The 21095-nt window shown below is 37.5% G+C and overlaps 1 protein-coding gene and 1 non-coding gene across 2 annotated transcripts in view; both read right to left on the bottom strand.

Moving 5' to 3' along the window:
• The window catches only part of LOC125229322, a 476654-nt gene that overhangs the window by 262319 nt on the left and 193240 nt on the right, over positions 1-21095 (bottom strand). The gene's annotated exons all lie outside the window — the stretch shown is intronic.
• Trnak-cuu lies at positions 14850-14921 on the bottom strand. The gene has a single exon. It is a non-coding gene; the product is annotated as a tRNA-Lys (tRNA).

The following is a 21095-nucleotide window of genomic DNA, read 5'->3' as shown; positions in this document are numbered from 1 at the left end:
ACTTTAACTTGAACACTAATGAGCTCGATTCGATTCCGAAAGTCGATTTTAAAATGTCTTCATTTATTGCAACGGTTAGTTCCCAATATGGTTATCTAATCGTATTATTTGAAGTAGCCGCGTTTACGAAATCATTTTTATTCAAAATGGCGCTCTTTGACACATAACTGTTGGTGTTTACGTCTTTTTAAGTAATAGTGTATGTTTAATAAGAATAATGAGAACAGTGAATGCATTATATTATTAAACAATTGTGTAGTAAGGGAGCTGAGAACAAGATGTAATTTTATGTTAATGATGATTGTTTCAAATGGTTTCTTAATGAACTTCTTAAGTACATTTTTATTAACAAAGGCTATTAGGTATTGTGGAAAACAAATTACAAACAGTAATAAACCGAGAGAGATTTACTTAATGGAATTTCAATAATAACTGAAGATAGCTCTTGAGTTGTTTTTAGGGTTCCGTAGTCAACTAGGAACTCTTATAGTTTCGCCATATCTGTCTGTCCGTCCGTCCGTCCGTCCATCCGCGAATAATCGCAGTGACCGTTAGCACTAGAAAGCTGAAATTTGGTACCAATATGTATATCAATCAAGCCGACAAAGTGGTAAAATATAAAGTGGAAAAAAATGTTTTGTTAGGGTACCCCCCCGCCCCTTTTTTTTACATTCCCTCTTCACAATAATCAATATAATCATATATTTCTAGTCAGGTTTTCCAGCTCTAGCTAGATTTAACGATTTGGAGTACCTAAAGCAAATTTTTGGGTATTTCAACATGATATTGTGGTACTTAAACAGTATTCGCAGTTAACGTTAATATTTCAACCTCCATAGGTATGACCTACTTAAAGGTAAGCAGAAACAATTGTAGGGCAGCCGGCTCTTAACGAAGGTGGCTAATTGGAAGAGCCGGCTTCATTACGGCGAGGTGCGGGTTAAAACTGGAGCAGTGCGAGGGTTAAAACGCTATTCTTCTGGCTTTTGTTCGCGGGGAACCGGTGCAACGAATACCTACACAGTTGTGAGGTGTTGGAAAAGGTAAAAATAGTGGCATTTATGACATAATACGAAAACTACGAGATTTGATACCAACAACGCAACTAATAGTTATTTGTTATACAAGGGGGCAAAGTTGTATTTTAACGCCGAGTGTGGAATTTAAAAACGAGCAAGTGAAAGGATTCTATAGTTGAACCACGAGCGAAGCGAGTGGTTCGAGAATAGGATCCTGAACTTGCGAGTTTTTTAACACACGAGAAGTAAAATACATTTGCACCCGAGTGTAACACAAAACTTTTCCCCTCACTATAGCGAGGAAACTATAACGCAAAAAATGCGTTTATCACTGCTTCCAGTAGTTCCACAGGTGGTAAATCATCTCTATTACTAGTTTCACCTACTTTTATCAATTTTAAAGCAGTTAATTTGACTTTATTCAAGGTCAAATTACTTTACCCACTAGTGGATAAAATGCGTTTTTACCCGCTGGTATTAAAGGACAAAACACGTGTTTCCGAGCTAGTGTGGGGAAAAAATTTAAATAAGGTATCAGCAAAGATCTGAAAGAAGTTACCTTAAACTACACCCCCAGCACAAACCCTCAAAGACTTAAAGAGCGTTTTTACATTAGCCGATCCGATATCGGATGTAGGAAGGATGTCAATGGTATCGAACCTACATCCGGCATCGAAACAAAAAATGTGAATACGCTCTTAAAGCTCGGCCACATATGCGCGTTTTGAGAGCGTAGGCGCAGCGTTAACGGAGCGTCAGCGGAACGCATTGATAGCGACACGCTCAATGTCTGTAGATATACACGGACCTTTATCCGTAGGATTAGCACCAATTTAGATACCTAGCTACGATGTTTGTGGGCCATTTTTTTCAAAGTTGTCCACCCCACTTTTTTTGTAACATGGGTATTTTTTAGGCGATTCATACTCAGAATCGAGAGCTCTTTCGATCCTGATAGGAGAAAAAAATGTCCCAAGATTTTCATACATTTTTTCGAACCTTCGATTCCGTTACCGCCATACAAAATGTATGAAAAAATGGTAACGGAATGGGAAAAAAACCTTGGGACACTTTTTTTCTCCCATTCGGATTGAAAGAGCTCGCGATTCTGAGTGGAAAACACTTAAAAATTTCCAAATCCAAAAAAAAAGTGGGGTGGACAACTTTGAAAAAAATGGCCCTTGTACTGAAATTGAGTAAACCTAAAGCAATATAATGAAAAGCGTAACGCAAATCACTCCACGATTGTATCTTGAAATTCTTGAATGGATCTCAAGTAGGCGTCGATACTCAATAGAAGCTGTAAGCTACGAGCACTTCTATTGTCTACTGTTGTGGGCTAAATTAATCCCACTTTAAGGAAATGGCAAGGGCTGTCCCCTTGCCATTTCGCTTACTATACTCCTTCCTTGTCGTATCTGACAAAGGCGACTCCATCAACAATTATTGTCCGGATACTGGAATGCTCTGATGTGGGTCGCAAATCCAAACTTGCTCTTCAAGATGCGGTCACACGCACAGTGGAGCTGTCCAGACGGAATCAGAATCAAAATATTTATTCGTAATAAACTTATAAACTACACAATGCACATTATGCACTAAAAACTACAAATGTACAAGGGTTTTGGTAAGTTTATCACGAAATGGTCCCGTCTCAGCATAATGCCGACCCGGAGGACAGCGCTGATCTTCCGACGAAACCACTCCATGCGAGACACGAACGCAGTCGCGCGGTGCGTCCCTACTGTAACGCCGTGTCTTGCGTGGGCGCCGTCGCGTCTCATCGCATCGTCTACTTCCATATCAATAAGGTTTGAATTCGTATGCGTCGCATCGCCGTCGCGCGACCGTCGCCCACGCAAGCCACGCCGTAAGTTGAACGCGTCCTTACTGAAGGCGTGTTGCGGGTATACGTGTAGGAGGGCTTAATTAGGTCGCGTCTTTCGGATATGGCGCTTAGCATCCAAGTTTTCCAACCGCTGCTGCTCCAATTCGTGCACTTTCTTATGAACACTAGAACGCCATATTGTCTTCGGTTACCGCGATAGTTACTCATGAAATAAAACTTTGGAAACGGAATTATTCCTCAGTTGACCACGAACGCTGTAAAGTGTTCGAAACGTCAGGATGAATTGTTAATACGCGATATAATCCGTTTCCATAGTTTTATTTCACTAGAACGCCATTCCACTGCCAAGGAGTGGAATTCCTTGCCGGCGGCTACATTTCCGAGCTCATATAACCCGGCAACCTTCTAATCAAGAGTGAACAGGCATCTTCTGGGCGAGCTCACTCCATCGTAGGCCACGTCTTTGCCTTTGACTAGTCTGTGGCCAAGAGTTAGCCCATTTATAATAAAAAAAAATCAAACAGGCAACTTCCAAAAAGGCAAGGGCCGTCCCCTTGCCATTTCGCTTACCTTAGAGCTCAAATAAAATCGTACCTACTAGATAACAGTGGCATATACTGTGACAGTGGTTTTGCACTACCACGCACAGCGCACTACGTTCAATCCGAATCCGTAAAAATAAGATTTACATAGTAGCCGTAGAACTATTTATTTATGGTAAACGCACTATTTCAGATCTCCGTCATCCTATTTCTTTCTGTCATGTTGCGGATCTAGTGCGTACATTACCATATCGAACCGTTGACCACGAACGCTGTAAAGAGTTCGACACGTCGGTATTATAATAAAATTCATTATAAGCGATGTCATCCGTTTTCATGGTTTTCTTTAGTTTAATTTTTGTATTATTAAATTTCGTAATTTAGTTGTACTACACCGTGTTTTTATTGAATCCCTTTAACTTCGGCATATAGTTAGGTCCATTATAGGAAACAGAATGGCATAGTTAGTTTTCTCAAATTTGTATTTTTTTTCTAAAAAAACCATACACCCTGCGATAAATGCTACTTCAATTGCTGTTGAGAAACGGGCTTTACCAGTGAACTTACACTAAGTAAGTGTCAAAAATATGACATGTCAATCGCATATCGAACACACAAAGACCGTTTCTTAACAGCAATTGATGTAACATCTATCGCAGATGTATGGTATTTTTCAGAAAAAAGTTGCGAATAAAACTAACTATGCTATTCTGTTTCCTATAATGGATCTAACTATGGTTCGGACCATAACGGAATCCAATAAAAACACAGTGTATAAATAATTTTGTATTATTTTGACGTACAACTTGGACTCAGAGTCCCCAGACAATAATATAGTATTACTCGTATTATTACCCGATTCCCAATAACAAGCAATCAAGCACCGATATGATTCGCAATAAGAACGTGACATAATCAATCAGACGGGACCTTAATTCATTATAGCCGACCTTGGGTTGGCCAGCCCTGTAATCCGAGGGCAGGGGCTCTCAAACTCTCCTTGGACTTATTTATTTATATTACATCACAATAATTATAATCAATAGCAATAGATATAATCATGTTTAACTATTAAAATTATAAAAGAAATAAGTGAATGTTGCATGTAAAATAATTAAGAAAATAAAGAGGCTTTTTTATTTATTTTTTTTTTATTATTATTATAATCACTACTTTCGATGACTTCCACCTTGGGCGTTAACACTTGAATCACTCACTACGCTCAGGGTTTAATTCTTCAATCCTTCGCTTCGTTCAGGATCTAATTTACGCCTTCGCCGTAAATTTGTAATGCTCCCTTGTAACACAATCTACTAATTATTATTCCTTTGAAACATTAAATGTAATATTATTACTTCAATAGGTTCCCTAGCCCTGTAGTCCCCAGAACAGTGGTGTCCAACCTTCCATCGACATAGGACTTAGCGGACAAGTTAAACCCCCTAAACCCCTACCCCCACCCCTTATAGACCTCATACTACACCAATCGATCGACACCAGCGATCGATTTATTGATGTAAGAATAGAAACTGTCTATCGACGTTATCGATATAACCGTCTCTGTTATTTTTTGACGAGGATCCAGATTGATTACCCTTGTTGGACGAACAGTTTGGGAGCCACAGTCCTGGCAATCAATTGTGCATTACGCAGGCTTAGCGTGATGAAGGACCTGTCATACAGTGACAGTGACACTCCTGTCACTGCGGTCTTTACAACTTAACTAACTATGAAGTGGGCAGGAAAATTAATATAGAAATCTATTATATGCCTTCGAGCTTCATTTTTAATTTGTTATTGTTCAAAGCGTGGGTCTAGCTTCTCGGCCATTTTTTTTAAATAAATAAATATTGGGGACACCTTACACAGATCAACTCAGCCCCAAACTAAGCAAAGCTTGTACTATGGGTGCTAAGCGATGATATACATACTTAAATAAATAAATACATACTTGTATACATAGAAAACATCCATGACTCAGGAACAAATATCTGTGTTCATCACATAAATAAATACCGGGATTCGAAATTCAAACCCAGGACCGCGGCTCAGCAGGCAGGGTCACTACCGACTGAAGCAGACCGGTCGTCAAAATTTTCTTTTGTATGGAGTTTTTCTGTAAATCTTGTAAAAGTCGCGATTCTTGGTATTTTTATGACCAGTAGCCTATTTCACTTGACTTGACTGACAATTCTGTGCCTATTTCTGGGTTGATACTTGATAAGTAACATTGCTACTCAACGTCAATATTTCCTTGTTGAACAGGCAACGAATGGAGAAGTGTATCTGTCGGGACAATTGTCACTACTGTGAAATAGGCCACGGCGGTTTTGATGTGACGCGAACAGATAGATTGTTTTTATTTTTTAGTTTCACAGTGCTTTGGTTTTACTGTTATGCTGTGTAACTTATTTGAATAATAAATAAATAAATAGATAGACATAAATTTACTCGTAGAAAACTAAATATATACACCCTGTTTTTATTGAATTCCGTTAACTTTAAGGGAAAGTTCTTTATTTCAAATACAATCAATTTCTCTTAAGAAACTAGCCTCTTAACTCTTACGGTTATCGAATTAATAAAAAATAAAAAATTACTGCACACGTGTCGTGTGTGGCATCCCTTACCATTTCCTAACGTTAGTTTTTTTGACATGTGACATCAAACACTTGACAATGACTTCAATATTATGATTAAGGTCCTCTGACACTAATTAATCTATTTATTATGTATGGAAACGAAATTTTTTTTTTTAATTTAACAAAAAGCGATATACAGGGTGGTTCCTGATTATGAACCTAACGTGTCGAATTTAACGAAAATCGAAAAAAAAACACGGTGTATATATGTTGCTAAAACACAACATAACTAGTCCGTTTTAACTCTAGAGTGTAGTACTCCAGACAAAATGGCGCTGAGCGATTATAAAGCCTCCTTCATAACGAGGGTTTACTCGTGACATGCTGTCGCGGTGTGTGACAGCCCCTTTATCATACGCGTTAAGATATTATTCTAGGAAGAGGTAAGAGATACTATACTATGCTATGTATGTAGAACTGTAGACACATATATACACTATACAGGATGTATTTTGATAGTGGGTCAGTAAAGGCAGCTACCAGATAACGAGCTGCCACTCAAAAATGCTCTTAGAAAACCTTCCTTCGATTTTCAATTTATGAAAATTAGCGTTTACAGATTTTGGAAAATACAGGGTGTTAGAAAAAGGTCATTTTTCATTACAAACTTTTTTTGACACCAATCGATCCCAATAATATCAAGGTTCAAAAGCTTGTATGGGACCAAAAAAAATTACGGCTAGAAAATCCACAAATCGAGAAAAAAGTTTCCCATACAATTTCTATATCTGCATAATGTGCATATTTTTCGATTATGCATATAATACTCGTACTCGTAAACCCGTCTAGCCAAGATTAGGTCAATAGATAAAAATCCGTACTAATGTTATAAATGGGAAAGTGTGTGTGTCTGTTTGTTTGTCCGTCTTTGACGGCAAAGCGAAGCGACGAATTGACGTGTTTTTTTAAGTGGAGATAGTTAAAGAGATGGAGAGTGACATATACTTTTTGTCTATTTTTAAACCCTCACTTTCGTAAAATGGATGGTGGACTTTTTTTTTTTATTGCTTAGTAAAGACAAAACACACTTAACACTTACAATAACTTCGTCAAACTGCGGAACAGTTTGTTGGCGAAGTAAAAAACACCTGGACTTATAAGTACTTACTACTAGCTTATCTAACTTAATTGATATACACAGGCACCATGATAACGGGTCACCTTGCACGAATATTCCTTTCAAATTACAATGTGACCCATCAACACTGCCCCCGAGTGCATACTAAGTAGGTATATAACTAATGATATGCTTTCAAAAATTATTTTTTTATTTTTTTCTTAAAAATATTTTTTGTCATGCAATTCTCTTCAGAGGGTAAGCCGTTCAATATACGCGGTATTAGATATTGCCTTGTTCTTCGGCCATAATAATTAGTGGCTTGAGGCTCGATATATTTCTTTCGAGTAGATATAGATTTGTATGGAGCATTCCGCAATGTTCGAATCGCGAGCGAAGCCGCGGGCAAAAGCTAGTATAATATAAAAATAGAGACATCAACTATTACCTACACCTCTCTGTACAAAGTTTAACATACAGTTGATACAACATACAGGTGTATATTGCACCATGTTTTTTTTTGTTTTTCGTTAAATTTGACACGTTGTTAGGCTCGTTATATTCGAAAAATATATCATTTTTCGTTTTCATCCATAACATTATTCGGGAAATAGGCCACAGGGGCACTTTTACACCTCAACATTACACAGAAAATTTGCAATTGAAAATATATAATTAATAATAATTATTATTATTATTTCATATGCAATTAATATTGTAATTATTATATTACTGAAAAAACTTCCTTAACCGATTCGTTTGGTTCCGTGTTCCATTTTCGAAAACTTCACGTTGTGGCGGCGAACAACTTTTGCCGATTTTAAAATGACACACTCCGCGTGTCATACACCACACGAAAAAAACCTTGATGACACGCCTCTCGTGTCATCCGCACAGAAACTGTTAACTGAAGAAAATAATTATTACTCGCTTTCGTCGTACTTCTGCAAAATGATTTAACATATAAACAATCGTAGTTTCTTGACAAGCATCTTTGCCACCGCAGTAATTACCAAACTGTTGGACTCATATTGTATTTCATTAATGAACACCCAGCACATAACGCGCCAGTCTAATTATAACCCCAAATACGTACTGATATTAACTGTTATTAACTTAATCATGATCGCTAACACAATTATCTAGAAACAAGTCGGTGAAATGTTCTTTGATATTCTATAAAGACTTAAGTACAATTTTGAGGTTATTCAAGAATAAAGTCAAAGCTAATAAAATAAGGCTCAAAATGAGCCTACTACTATTATTGACTTAGGTATTCTATAAGGACATTAAGGACTTAATTCTAATGAGGAAGACATTTGAAAATTGTACTGTAAAATAATTTACTAAGATTCGAATTCAATTGCAACGTTGATTGCCTGATTGACTATACTAGTTATGTAATGCAATGTCTCTGTTTGATTAGTTAATATTGAATGTGTGTTGTTAGTTGTACATTGCAGCTTCATTTAAAAGGAAACATTTTGCTAATTTAAACTCAACGTAATCTATAAGTAAACACACATACACACGTACACATAGTATAAGCAAGGTAATAGTGCGGTTTATCATTTTAGTATTTATTGTTAAAGTTAATCACGTGTTAAGTTTATCCAGAGCCTATTGAAGATTAACGAAATTGTAAAAGTCTAGTTTGAGCAACAAAATATGTTAGTTTTTATAAGTGGAAACTGTTTAGCTTATGTTTAGTCTTATATTTGTTTATACATTTGTATTACTTTTCGCTGTTTGTTTCCCAACAATAAATAAATAAATAAATAAGTAAAGTATCCGCGAAAAAAAAAGTAAGGAAAACTTGAGCAAAGCATAATATAAAAACATGGCAAGCAAGGTTTGTTTTGTAAAAAAAAATATGATCCTTTAATGATAGACAGAATTATACTTATAGATGACAAAAACAAGAATATCCTGACAATATAACACCGTGAAATCTAAGTTTATATATTTTTTATATTAAAGGAAACATGTACACTTCCCGCCTGACTTGAACTTACATTTAATCTCAATTTGTGAGCTACCTCAATTTGTGTAACTAAGCTGGAGTTTGTAGAAAATTTGACACAAGCTAAGTCTCCCATAGCCATGAAAAAAAAACAATCTAGAAATGCTAGAAATGTCAGGAAATCCAAAACGTTGACAACATTGGCCTCAAAAACAAAATAGGTAAGGCCAATACGGGCACTGTCTGAAGGGGAAGAGTGCCTAGCCTTCACATTTCGCCTGTTTTAACCACTTGACAGTCCCACTATAGCATAGTATCCAAAAAAAATGCAGCAGACAGTCCCGGATACCTTACTATCCAAATGAGGGGAAGGAGAAACAGTTGATTAAAGTGACATCTAGCGAGTACAAGGCCAATACGGGCACTGTCTGAAGTGGAAGTGTGCCTAGCCTTCACATTTCGCCTTTTTAACAATGATCAATGTACATGCGTTTATCACTAAATAATCGTAGCAAGTAGCAAAAGTATGAACTCGCAAAAACATCCGTGACTATGTGTAAAAAGGCCAAATGTGAAGGGCAGACACACTTCCCCTTATGACACACTTACTCCTATTGACCTTAGATTTTTCTTTTATTTTTAATACTACGTCGGTGCCAACCCATTAGAAACATGTACACTCCTTTTTGCTGTGTACTTAACACAGCAAAAAGGAGTGTACAAGTTTCAGGGAGTGTCACGTGCGCGTTGCCAACCCATTAGAAACCTGTTCAAGGTTCAAGGAGTGTCACTTAATGGGATGGCAACGCGCATGTGACCCTCCTAAGTTCAACAATTTCAAGTTCAATACAAGTTGCGGATGGTTCCGGTTGGTTGCCGACGACTGAAATGACAATAGACGGAAAAAAATAAGATTCGTAGATGGTTTTAATGCAATCACATTTATTTTTTTGCACCAAGGCAGCAATGTATACATGACCTGTGCATCCGTAATATATGCAAGATGCAGTGATTGAATCGTTGCGTATTCAATTGGACAGTGTTATGGAATAAGCGATCAAGCGACAGTTAGTTGAAATCGAGAAAATGAGCTAGAAAGATTTGAAATTTGAATCAGTTGTTGTAAGTTCATTTATAAAGTAAAAAAGTTAATTTTGACATTAAACCTATAAAAGTGTTCATAATTTAAATAGATAAAAAAAATAACACCATACCTATTCAAGTTTCGAAGTAATTAACGTTTTTCCGCTTGATTCTTTATTGAACTAATACTGGGATGACGTTAATTTATTTCGCCGTAGCGTACTATGAGACATATTTTGTCCCTTGATTCTTTAATGCAAATTGTTAGAGGTAAAGTGAATACTGGAATAAAATAACATTCCATATATTTGAGTTGTAAATAAATGAACAACAATATTTTCCTCCACAATGATTAGGACTAATCCGTCTAACAATTTAGTTTTGTTCTCCAATCAACTTTTTTTAATAAATGTCAAAAAAATCAGCCTATACGGCAAAATTGGCATTGTAACTAATAATAATTCATTAGTACTAGCCAGAATTACACACATAAGATATTATGATATAACAAAACCTCTTGATACTTAGTTCTCATTAAGCGAAATATCCTGCAATTTCAAATATGTAACAACGAATTAAACGACACTATTAGGGCGGTTAAATCGATATTGCGTTTATAAATCATCAAAACTTTAAACCAAAACGAATTAATAACATTTTTATGGCGTTTAACTCGATTTTGCGATTTAGAATATACGCTTATTATAATTTGTAAAAGTAAATTTGGCGTTCAATTCGTTTTTACGTAATGACTTAGTACACAGGGCCATACAAATTTTAACGTGTCGCTTGATTCTACCCCTTAAAATAAGGCTGTAAGCATTATTTTTCAACAAATAAATAGTCAATACTATAGATTATCACATTTATATCCGAACTGCATTCATAACTTTTTTTTCGGATTTTGGCGCTTAGTTCGCTATTCCATAACACCGTCCAATTATGGAAATGAAATTCGCACTAACTGCTGGTTACTGTAGGTGGCTAGTGGATCTAATAACAGATTGCTGGCCACAGAACTATATCAAGATAGAAGGAAAATGCTCGGCGATTAACAGCGAAACCGAGCGTGTAACGTTTTGTGTCGAGCTATGACGTCACGAGTGTACTTTAGTGATGGGAACGTTGTCGCCGCGTAACCCATTCGATCGATTGTGGAGGTTGCTTGCGGGATGCCCACCGAAGTTAAAAATATCGGATGTTCATCTTCGTTGTGAAATGAAGTAAGTATATAACTGTATTCGTGTGATGACAAACAATTCACTAGTAGGTATATAATTTGCCTAAGGCCAGGAACAAAGATTTTAGTAGGTAGGTATTAATACTAGTTAATATTTCGTAATATTTTTAAGAAAATCGACCATGTACTCACTTCATTATCCTCATGTTATTTGTTACAACTTTTAGTAATATATAAATATAATTAACCATTAACACATTTTTAGAGTTATTTTTATTCATAATAAATATAGAGCGTATTATGTTTGTATTTGTTTTTCTGTAGGCCTAGCACATGATGGCCGCGGGAGTATGTCGCCGCGAGATAGACTACCCGTCCTTATGTCATTAATACAGTTAGAAGAAGACGTGGCATCTATCTCGCGGCGACATACTCCCGCGGCCATCATGTGCTAGGCCTACTGCCGACCACAAATTCAACGTTAATACCGTAAGGCCCACTTGCACGAACCACTTAACTCTGGGTTAGTGGGCTGTCAACTGTCAAATTCTATACAAAATGGTGGGTTAACCCCCGGGTTAATCCTCCATTTTCGTTGGTGCAAGTGGCCCTAACTGTAACCTATTTTAAAGTTAAATTTACTTTTCACTCGTACTTTATATGTATAGGTTCATAACAATATAAAAACATAATTATAATTTCCACTGCTTCGCAAAATCGATTTAAATCGAATAAGGAAATCGCAGCATACATGACGATTTAGTTCCGTGGTGCACCACTATTCTTAAGTTCGACGGACAAAATAACAAATCTACCTTCACTTTGTCTCGACAGTTTGAATAGCCTATTTTTATATCGCTTGTTTTAAACGCACGCCAAGTCGGACTCGTCAAATTAAAGCCGCAATGGAAAACTAGTTTGACGGCCGTACGTCAGCTAATGTTTTGATGATAAAAATAGGAAAATCGTGTTTTTTATTTAATAAAAAATATTTTAGGACAAATGGTACTTACCGATGATAGGAAACACTTTGTTTAACACTCTTGCTTTTATTGGTGGTGTTTGAACAGTTAATTATCGAATACCGACCCATTTTGTATTTTTCACTGTATGTCACTCGCGGGCAGCGGTCGAGAGCAGACTGACTTGCGCGGCGAACAATGTCGCTCGCTATTTAACTTTTCCGCACGCGAAGTAGATACACTTTTTCCTTCTATCTTGATTTAGTTCTGTGTTGCTGGCGTATTGTTGACTGGCTATAGAATAAATTATCGACAGTATTTGTTTTACCTACATAAATCAATTAAATTATTGATGTAATAAAAACTATATAATCCACACTTAATCCATACTAATATTATAAATGGGAAAGTGTGTGTGTCTGTTTGTTTGTCCGTCTTTCACGGCAAAACGGATACACGAATTGACGTGATTTTTTAATTGGAGATAGTTGAAGGGTTGGAGAGTGACATAGGCTACTTTTTGTCTCTTTCTAACGCGAGCAATGCCGCGGGCAAAAGCTAGTAATATTATAAATGGGAAAGTGTCTGTTTGTTTGTCCGTCTTTCACGGCAAAACGGAGCGACAAATTGACGTGATTTTGGAAAAAAATTGGAAATAGTTGAAGGGATGAAGACTGACATAGGCTACTTTCTAACCCCCACTTTCCTGAAATGGGGGGTGGAGCCGCGGGAAAAAAGCTAGTAGTTTAAAAAATCAAAACAAGCTTTTGAGGTATTGTTTTCCCCTTGTGGTGATGGGTTGAGAATTTCACCACCCATTTTCTCCCATGGGTGTCGTGGAAGTCGATAGTGGGATATATCTAGGTTCAAGTTGTGAATTGCTAAGAGTTGTACAGAAATTTGAGCAGTTTCGTGTGCTCCGTGTACCGTTTTTGAGAATACAGGCGTGAGTATGTTTCTTCTTCTTGTATGTTTATATCTATGTGTTTATTATGTACCTATAGAGCCGCGTTTATATTTGTCTGTTGTGTTGTGTCGTGACGCATCAGAACGGTATCGGTTTCAACCATTTAATATCGTTGCATTCACATTTATCTGATGCACTGTGTTGTGACGGCTTGTGTTATGTCGCGTCACAAGCGATCCCGGTCCGCGTCAGACCGGGTGAGATACGGGGGGCGGGGCAGCGACACGACACAGCTCCTTTGGCTAGTGTGAACGCGCCAGTCTTGTGTTGTTACGCGTCAGAGCTGCAAGTATGGATGGCGAACTGCTCGTTGAATACGTACGGCAATACGAAACCAATTATCGACGTTCTAAAATACTGATGAAATTTTTCAGGATCACTCTCAAGCTCTTTAACGAGACTATGAAACTCGCCTTTACTCTCTCTTTTTCTATTTAAGTACTGGATGAATCCAATACCTCCTTCTCTTTTTTTAGGGTTCCGTAGTCAACTAGGAACCCTTATAGTTTCGCCATGTCTGTCTGTCTGTCTGTCTGTCTGTCCGTCCGTCCGTCCGTCCGTCCGTCCGTCCGCGGATAATCTCAGTAACCGTTAGCACTAGAAAGCTGAAATTTGGTACCAATATGTATATCAATCACGCCAACAAAGTGCAAAAATAAAAAATGGAAAAAAATGTTTTATTAGGGTACCCCCCCCCCCTACATGTAAAGTGGGGGCTAATATTTTTTTTCATTCCAACCCCAACATGTGATATATCACATGTTGGGGTTGGAATCATGTGATATATAACAATATATTGTTGGATAGGTATTTAAAAATGAATAAGGGTTTAGTCAGATCGTTTTTTGATAATATTCATTTTTTCGGAAATTATCGCTCCTAAAGGAAAAAAAGTGCGCCCCCCCCTCTAACTTTTGGACCATATGTTTAAAAAATATGAAAAAAATCACAAAAGTAGAACTTTATAAAGACTTTCTAGGAAAATTGTTTTGAACTTGATAGGTTCAGTAGTTTTTGAGAAAAATACGGAAAATTACGGAACCCTACAATGAGCGTGTCCCGACACGCTCTTGGCCGGTTTTTCTTTGCATAGCCAGCGCCAACAATTGCAATTCATCTTCAAAATCGGAATCAGAATCGGATGATTCTTGAAAAAACATTGTGAACGTGTGAGCTATCCGAGTGCTGAGAACGAACTGATAAAAAATTGCGTCAGAATGCGTCATAACACGTCATATTAATGTGAACAGTAGCCATCACGACAGAGAGCATCACAACACGACACGACAGACAAATGTGAACTTAGCTTAAGACAATCTTGCGAAATGATTACAAGGTAGCAACGGAACCGGAAGCGCGCTATATTAAAGCCTAATGAAGCGAAAAACTGCGCATTACAACACAACTGCAAAATATTAGATTACTCCCTTCTCCGTACGAGGCCATATTCAATATTAAGTTGTGGTACATAGATTACACATTCATGTTAAATAATATATTAAATCGGTTAAATCGACTTAGAGCAATAAATTTATAAATTGAAATAGATATCATACACGAAAGAAAAAACGACAAGGCCCACTGGTGGCTGAGCCGGGAATCGAACCCGGGTCTTCAGCTTAAGCGGCTAACGTCTTTACCACTAGACCACCCGCCCGTTTTTCTTTCGTGTATGATATCTATTTCAATTTATAATTTATAGTAGTGTGAACACTTGGAAAGAAAAAGAATAAATCATAAAATATTCAATAAAATATTTGATTTGTTCTCTACTTGTAGCAATATTTCGAGGTTTTTTCTGTTAATCTCATACTCGGCACACCTCTGTAATAGGGTCAAAAATGTCTCATTATTCTACGTCTTATTTTGAAAGTTTCAAAGAAAGATACAAAGACATATGTAACTCCGTATAGACGGATAAAGTCTAAGAACAAACGTACCTCAAGACCATGGAGAAAAAGGTACGGTGGCCTAGATGGCGTTACACCTTTGAGAAAGGCTCAGCTAGATGGCGCTAATATTAATATCAAGAGTTTACTGGTGAAACCCGATAAATCCAGATAATTTGTCCTTGAAATAACAACATTATGGAAATTTCACATAGTTCGAATTTCAAAAACCAGTTTGCCCAATTTATCGAGTTTCACCAGTAAACCCTCGATATTTGACATTTTAACACATATCAAAGTAACAATATGGGCCAAATTGTCAAAACTGAGGTTCAAAAGTTTTAAGCCTGTATCGAGAGATGGCATTTTTGCACCGTGATTTGATTACACGTTTTACTTTAACAGTAACTCTCTATAATACTCGATCCTCTTTGCCTGGATATTAGGTAGGTATGTTACATACATTTCAAGCTCGTAGAATCAGTTCATTACGCTAAAATATAACATTAAATAATCAAAGTCTTTAAATTTTTCTTAGATATATACATATAATGAATGTATACGAAGCAGCAAGCCAGATAAAACTATCAAACTTCGTCACTAAAAACAAGCATTTCTATTTCCATCACCAAATCAGCATTCCCCAATAAATCAAACTTAGTAATTGTAAACCAATCCATCCAAACCGCAATTTAATTCCAAAACGACGTAAGTTTGAACCAAAATGTATGTAAATGTGACTTTTATATTCAGAATTGTATAGAACGCGCTTCGAAGTTCGTAATTGTTCTGTTTGCCGGGTTATTCTTCGGGTCCCTTGTTCCTTTAAGTTTTTAAATATTGATCATTTGTAGAGAAATCCTTGCAGTTTTGAAAGCAAGGGACTAGACTAAAGTAGATTTTCGGTAAGAGTTGAATCACTTTAGATTCATACTTAACCCATTCTCACAAGTTGTTTTGCCTCAACGACGCATTTTTGCTAGATACTATACAAAATGTACTGAGGAGACGTTTTTTAAATTACATTCAGGCGGCGTGGCGCTGACGTCCGTTCCGCGTCGGCGGACATGCTTCTCTTGAGTGTGGATGGTCCCTTAAGCTTACAGTGGGACTCAGTCAATATGTGTATGAATGTCATATAGTATTTATATATTATAATATGTTAAACACACTGACACTACATACATACTAACACTGAAAGAAGAAAGTCAGCTCCTGGTAGCGGAGAGAAAGATTTTTCGCAAGATCCTGGGACCTATTCAGAGAGACAATGGCACCTGGAGGATCAGGAAAAATGCCGAGATCGAGGAGTTAGTGGCCGAACCCAATATCATCGGCGAAACGAAAGCCCACAGACTTCGCTGGTTCGGCCACTTACTTAGAATGGGAAACTATCGGGCTGTCAAGAGAGCGTTCTTTGGTCGACCGGCTGGTCGACCCAGGTATCGCTGGGAGGACAGTGTGGCGGCGGATCTGCGTTGGCTTCAAGTCAGTGACTGGCAAGAGGCTGCGCAGGATCTTGACAGGTGGCGATCTCTCGTTTCGAAGGCCAAGATTCACTTTGGATCACTGAGCCAAAATAGTTAGTTATGTTAAATTAACCTCTAGATCCTACCACAAGATAAAACACAAATCACAGTTCCGAACACCATATGTGCTGAAGGTCAAGTACAAATACGAAGTATTAATAGTATTCGAACGTAAATAAAGAAAAACTGATACTGACTGACTGAGACTGACTGACAGATGTTATCCTGAAACATACAATGACGTGATTGAACTTGGTACTCAGATACCATAGATAGAGCAGATGCCGTCACTGCCAGATGAAGATTAGTGGCATTGGATATTTTCAAATATGAACTAATCTAGCCGCTGTACATTTGAAAGCTCCTATTTTAAATCTACATTATAGTAAGACATGAATTTTGGCATAAATTTTCAAGTACCTACATAAGAGTTTCTGTCTATTATTATGAGAATATACGTTATAAATACTGAGTACCTATCAGTGGCGGCTGGTTAAAATTTCTGCTAGGCAACACCAAAGCAAAAAGAAACCTACCTTAACATTAGGTAGTTTACTAGTAATCAATTTTAGGCAAGCCGGTGGGAATCGGCTTGTATCGACAAGCCACTGCTGGTACCTATTAAGATGGGTCCAACTCGGAAATCTCAAAAAAAAACTCTTCTAATCTCAGCAGCAACACGTCTAACGTGGCTCATTTATTACGCTAATGCAGGCGGGCAAAAAACAGCCTTTCCATAGAATTCAGAGCCTTATAGAACATGTTGCAGTTGGATTGCAGTCACTCTGTTTCGGCCTTAAATTCTGCGGTTCAGTTTTCTCTCAAGCACTTGTATATGGCCAGCTACAGCTTACTCGCACTAGTCGCACTGATACTAATATCGAATCAATATTAAACAAAATTTGAATTTCAAAATTGGAATGCGCCAGATACTCTGACATTGGCGCGCGGCCAACGAATAGGTAAAGGATACGACCAACTTATGAGTGCGGCTGCCAAAGTGCATAGTCGGCGATACCTCATAACTTACCTTAAGTTTATTGTCTTGGAAGATTATTACTTACTTGATAAACGATAACAATTTTGGTACTAATAAAAAGCATTTAATTAGGTAGTAACATCATAAGAAAGAGATTGGAATCCAAGTTTTCCTACGATTCCTGAGTATTTTCTTTGGGAGCTGCGGCACCTAAACGCGCTCCAACTAGTCTAGCTACTATGGAAAACTTAAGCTATTTCATTTTAAGGTTTATGGAGTAAAAAACATTTTCACAGGCTACGATAAAACAACGCTATGACCTGAGTGCTTGTTTACCATCATCAAATCTACGCAATCCATTCCAATCTGTACTTCCTGAAACCATGAGATTTCAACCAAAGCACTCCATAAACCGCATAACTTTGTCCGACTACAAAATTACATATGCGGGTGGCGAAAACTGGAAGCGATGACATCACGAACAGGGTTGCTAGACCGTGTCGACCGCCACGCCGCGCGCGACAGCAAGGGTAAGTTTGTCCGGCTACAAAATTACATATGCGGGTGGCAAAAACTAGAAGCGATGACATCACGAACGAGGTTACTAGAGCGTGTCGACCGCGACGCCGGGCGCGACCGTATGCGTAAGTTTGCGTCACCGAAGGTTACACACGTGGTTTTGTTTACTTGTGTGTCGAAAAGGTGTTTTACATGTCAGCACTTTTAGGTACTTGTAATGTAAAAAAACCGGCCAAGAGCGTGTCGGACCACGCTCAGTGTAGGGTTCCGTAGTTTTCCGTATTTTTCTCAAAAACTACTGAACCTATCAAGTTCAAAATAATTTTCCTAGAAAGTCTTCATAAAGTTCTACTTTTGTGATTTTTTTCATATTTTTTAAACAAATGGTTCAAAAGTTAGAGGGGGGGGACGCACTTTTTTTTCCTTTAGGAGCGATTATTTCCGAAGATATTAATATTATCAAAAAACAATCTTAGTAAACCCTTATTCATTTTTAAATACCTATCCAACAATATATCACACGTTGGGGTTGGAATGAAAAAAAAAATCAGCCCCTACTTTACATGTAGGGGGGGGGTACCCTAATAAAACACTTTTTTCAATTTTTTATTTTTGCACTTTGTTGGCGTGATTGATATACATATTGGTACCAAATTTCAGCTTTCTAGTGCTTACGGTTACTGAGATTATCCGCGGACGGACGGACGGACGGACGGACAGACAGACATGGCGAAACTATAAGGGTTCCTAGTTGACCACGGAACCCTAAAAATGGCGTCATGAACACATTGTCTATTTTTGACATTTGGTAGTAGCAACTGTCAAAAATTTTCTACCTTGTATCGTCTACTACAGCTATTAATAGAATAGAAGAATTAGAACAGAAAAATACATGTATCTACTAAATAACCTTACCACAAAATTATGAAAAAACCCCCGACGTCGTAGGGTCACTATCAAGTTTACCTTATCGCTAAACGACTATTTCGGCTAGATGTCAGAAAATTTAAATATACAGTCAGTATAAAGTCAATTCAGCTGGGATGACATGAAAGTAGAATACTCAATCAGCAAAAAGTAAATTTAACTGGATGGCTAAGACTTAGAATGAATGAGTAGCCAAACGTCTGGAAATATACATAGTCCGTATGATTAGCATATCTAAAAAGCCAAAAGTGTAGTTAGTTAATTGACGTCAACACAGAACTATTCAGTAGCAAAACGTCCGGAAATATAATGTGTCATCGCCATGGTTTATAAATATGTAACAGAACAGTTCTTATTAACAGTGCGAGAAGGTTTGAATTCTCAAGACACTTAAGCATTTTAAAACCAGACGTTTTGCTAACGGGTCGTTTGGCGTTTATTCTATTTAGCAATAAAAACATTAAACATTCCAGATTTTTTGCTCCTTGACCGTTTAGCGTCCATGTCTGTTTTGTAATACAGACATTCGAAGATGAAGATATTTTGCAGTTAGATCATTTTAAATTGTTACGTTTTAAGATCCAGACGTTTTGCTAAAGACACATTTAGCATTCATGTCTACGTAGCCACAAAGACATAACACAATCCAGACGTGTCAGCTATATAGTCTTTTAGCGATAAGGTAAATTTGATAGTGACCCACGTCGTAGTAGACCGACTTTCATGAAAGATGGCTAAGAACACTCCTGACTAACGCAGCTTTCAAACGAAAAAGAACTAAATCTAAATCGGTTCATCCTTTCGGGAGCTACGGTTGCACACTTCACAGACAGATAGACAGACAGACAGACACGTCAAACTTATAACACCCCGTCGTTTTTGCGTCGGGGGTTAAAAATAGCATAAATAGATCACCCCTTGGAACTATACAACCTGCCGGAAAGGGCCAATACAGTTTAAATATGTGAGGAAATAGAAATAAAAAAACACATATGTTCATCCTGATATATTTTTATTTTAGAAAAGACCTTGAACTCACTACTTTTTAAAGTTATTAATATCAATCTTACTTTGAGAACACCGGACTTAATGATTTATAGGTAATTTCAAAAATTCAGCTGTTTAGGTATACTTAATTACTTGTCGAGGCACTTTTACAAAGGATTAATTACCCTTCACGGGTAATAAAACTTCAATTTCGTAGCAATTACGAAGTTAATAGCTTTCGTAATCATTGTATAACGCAATTTATTGTACAACACCCCTTTATAGGCCCTGGTTTTATCGCGGGAGGTAAGCAGGCGTCGGCACGTCGTAAAATAATGCTAAAATAATACTAACGGTGATAAATAAGATAAATCTTCCTTTGTTCTCTTTTCTAGCGTTTGAAACACATTTTTTTATACGTCAAATTGTTTTTTAAGATTGAGCCGCTTATGCACAATCGCGTGTTATGCACGGCGGGTGTCCGCACCGTCAAAAATGTTCTCGCCGACAATAGTTACCGGTTCGTGGCACGCGACGGGCATAGTCGGTGACAGAACGGGATAGAGGGCATAGTCACAGAATACATACTAGTACAAGCATAGTCTCATACTTTTTAATACGAATTATAATATTTTATTGTCTGATACGCTCCTGCACGGTCATGGTATGGTAGGGTGTAGCGGAGAGAGACCACCGTTCAAATCGTATCTTGATCATTTACTCTAATTAAGTAAACATTATGTTCTGCCACCACAAATAAAATAAAAAAGATTTTAAATACAACAGAATGAACAGATTCCCTATTACAAAGGCGCTCTTATCCCCAAGAGAGATATCTTCCAATTAACCTATTAGGTAAACCTAATTACTCGTAAGAATGGACGTCGTGGGAGCGGACATGCAAGAGAAAAATCTCACGCCTAAGAATGTCGAAGACCGGGCCAAGTGGACAGGACTGAGCAGGAAAGCGGACCCTGGCGCTAGGCCGGGAAAACGCTAGG

Source organism: Leguminivora glycinivorella, chromosome 9, assembly GCF_023078275.1.
Source record: "Leguminivora glycinivorella isolate SPB_JAAS2020 chromosome 9, LegGlyc_1.1, whole genome shotgun sequence".
NCBI lineage: Eukaryota > Metazoa > Arthropoda > Insecta > Lepidoptera > Tortricidae > Leguminivora > Leguminivora glycinivorella.
This window is presented reverse-complemented; position numbering and strand designations above follow the sequence as displayed.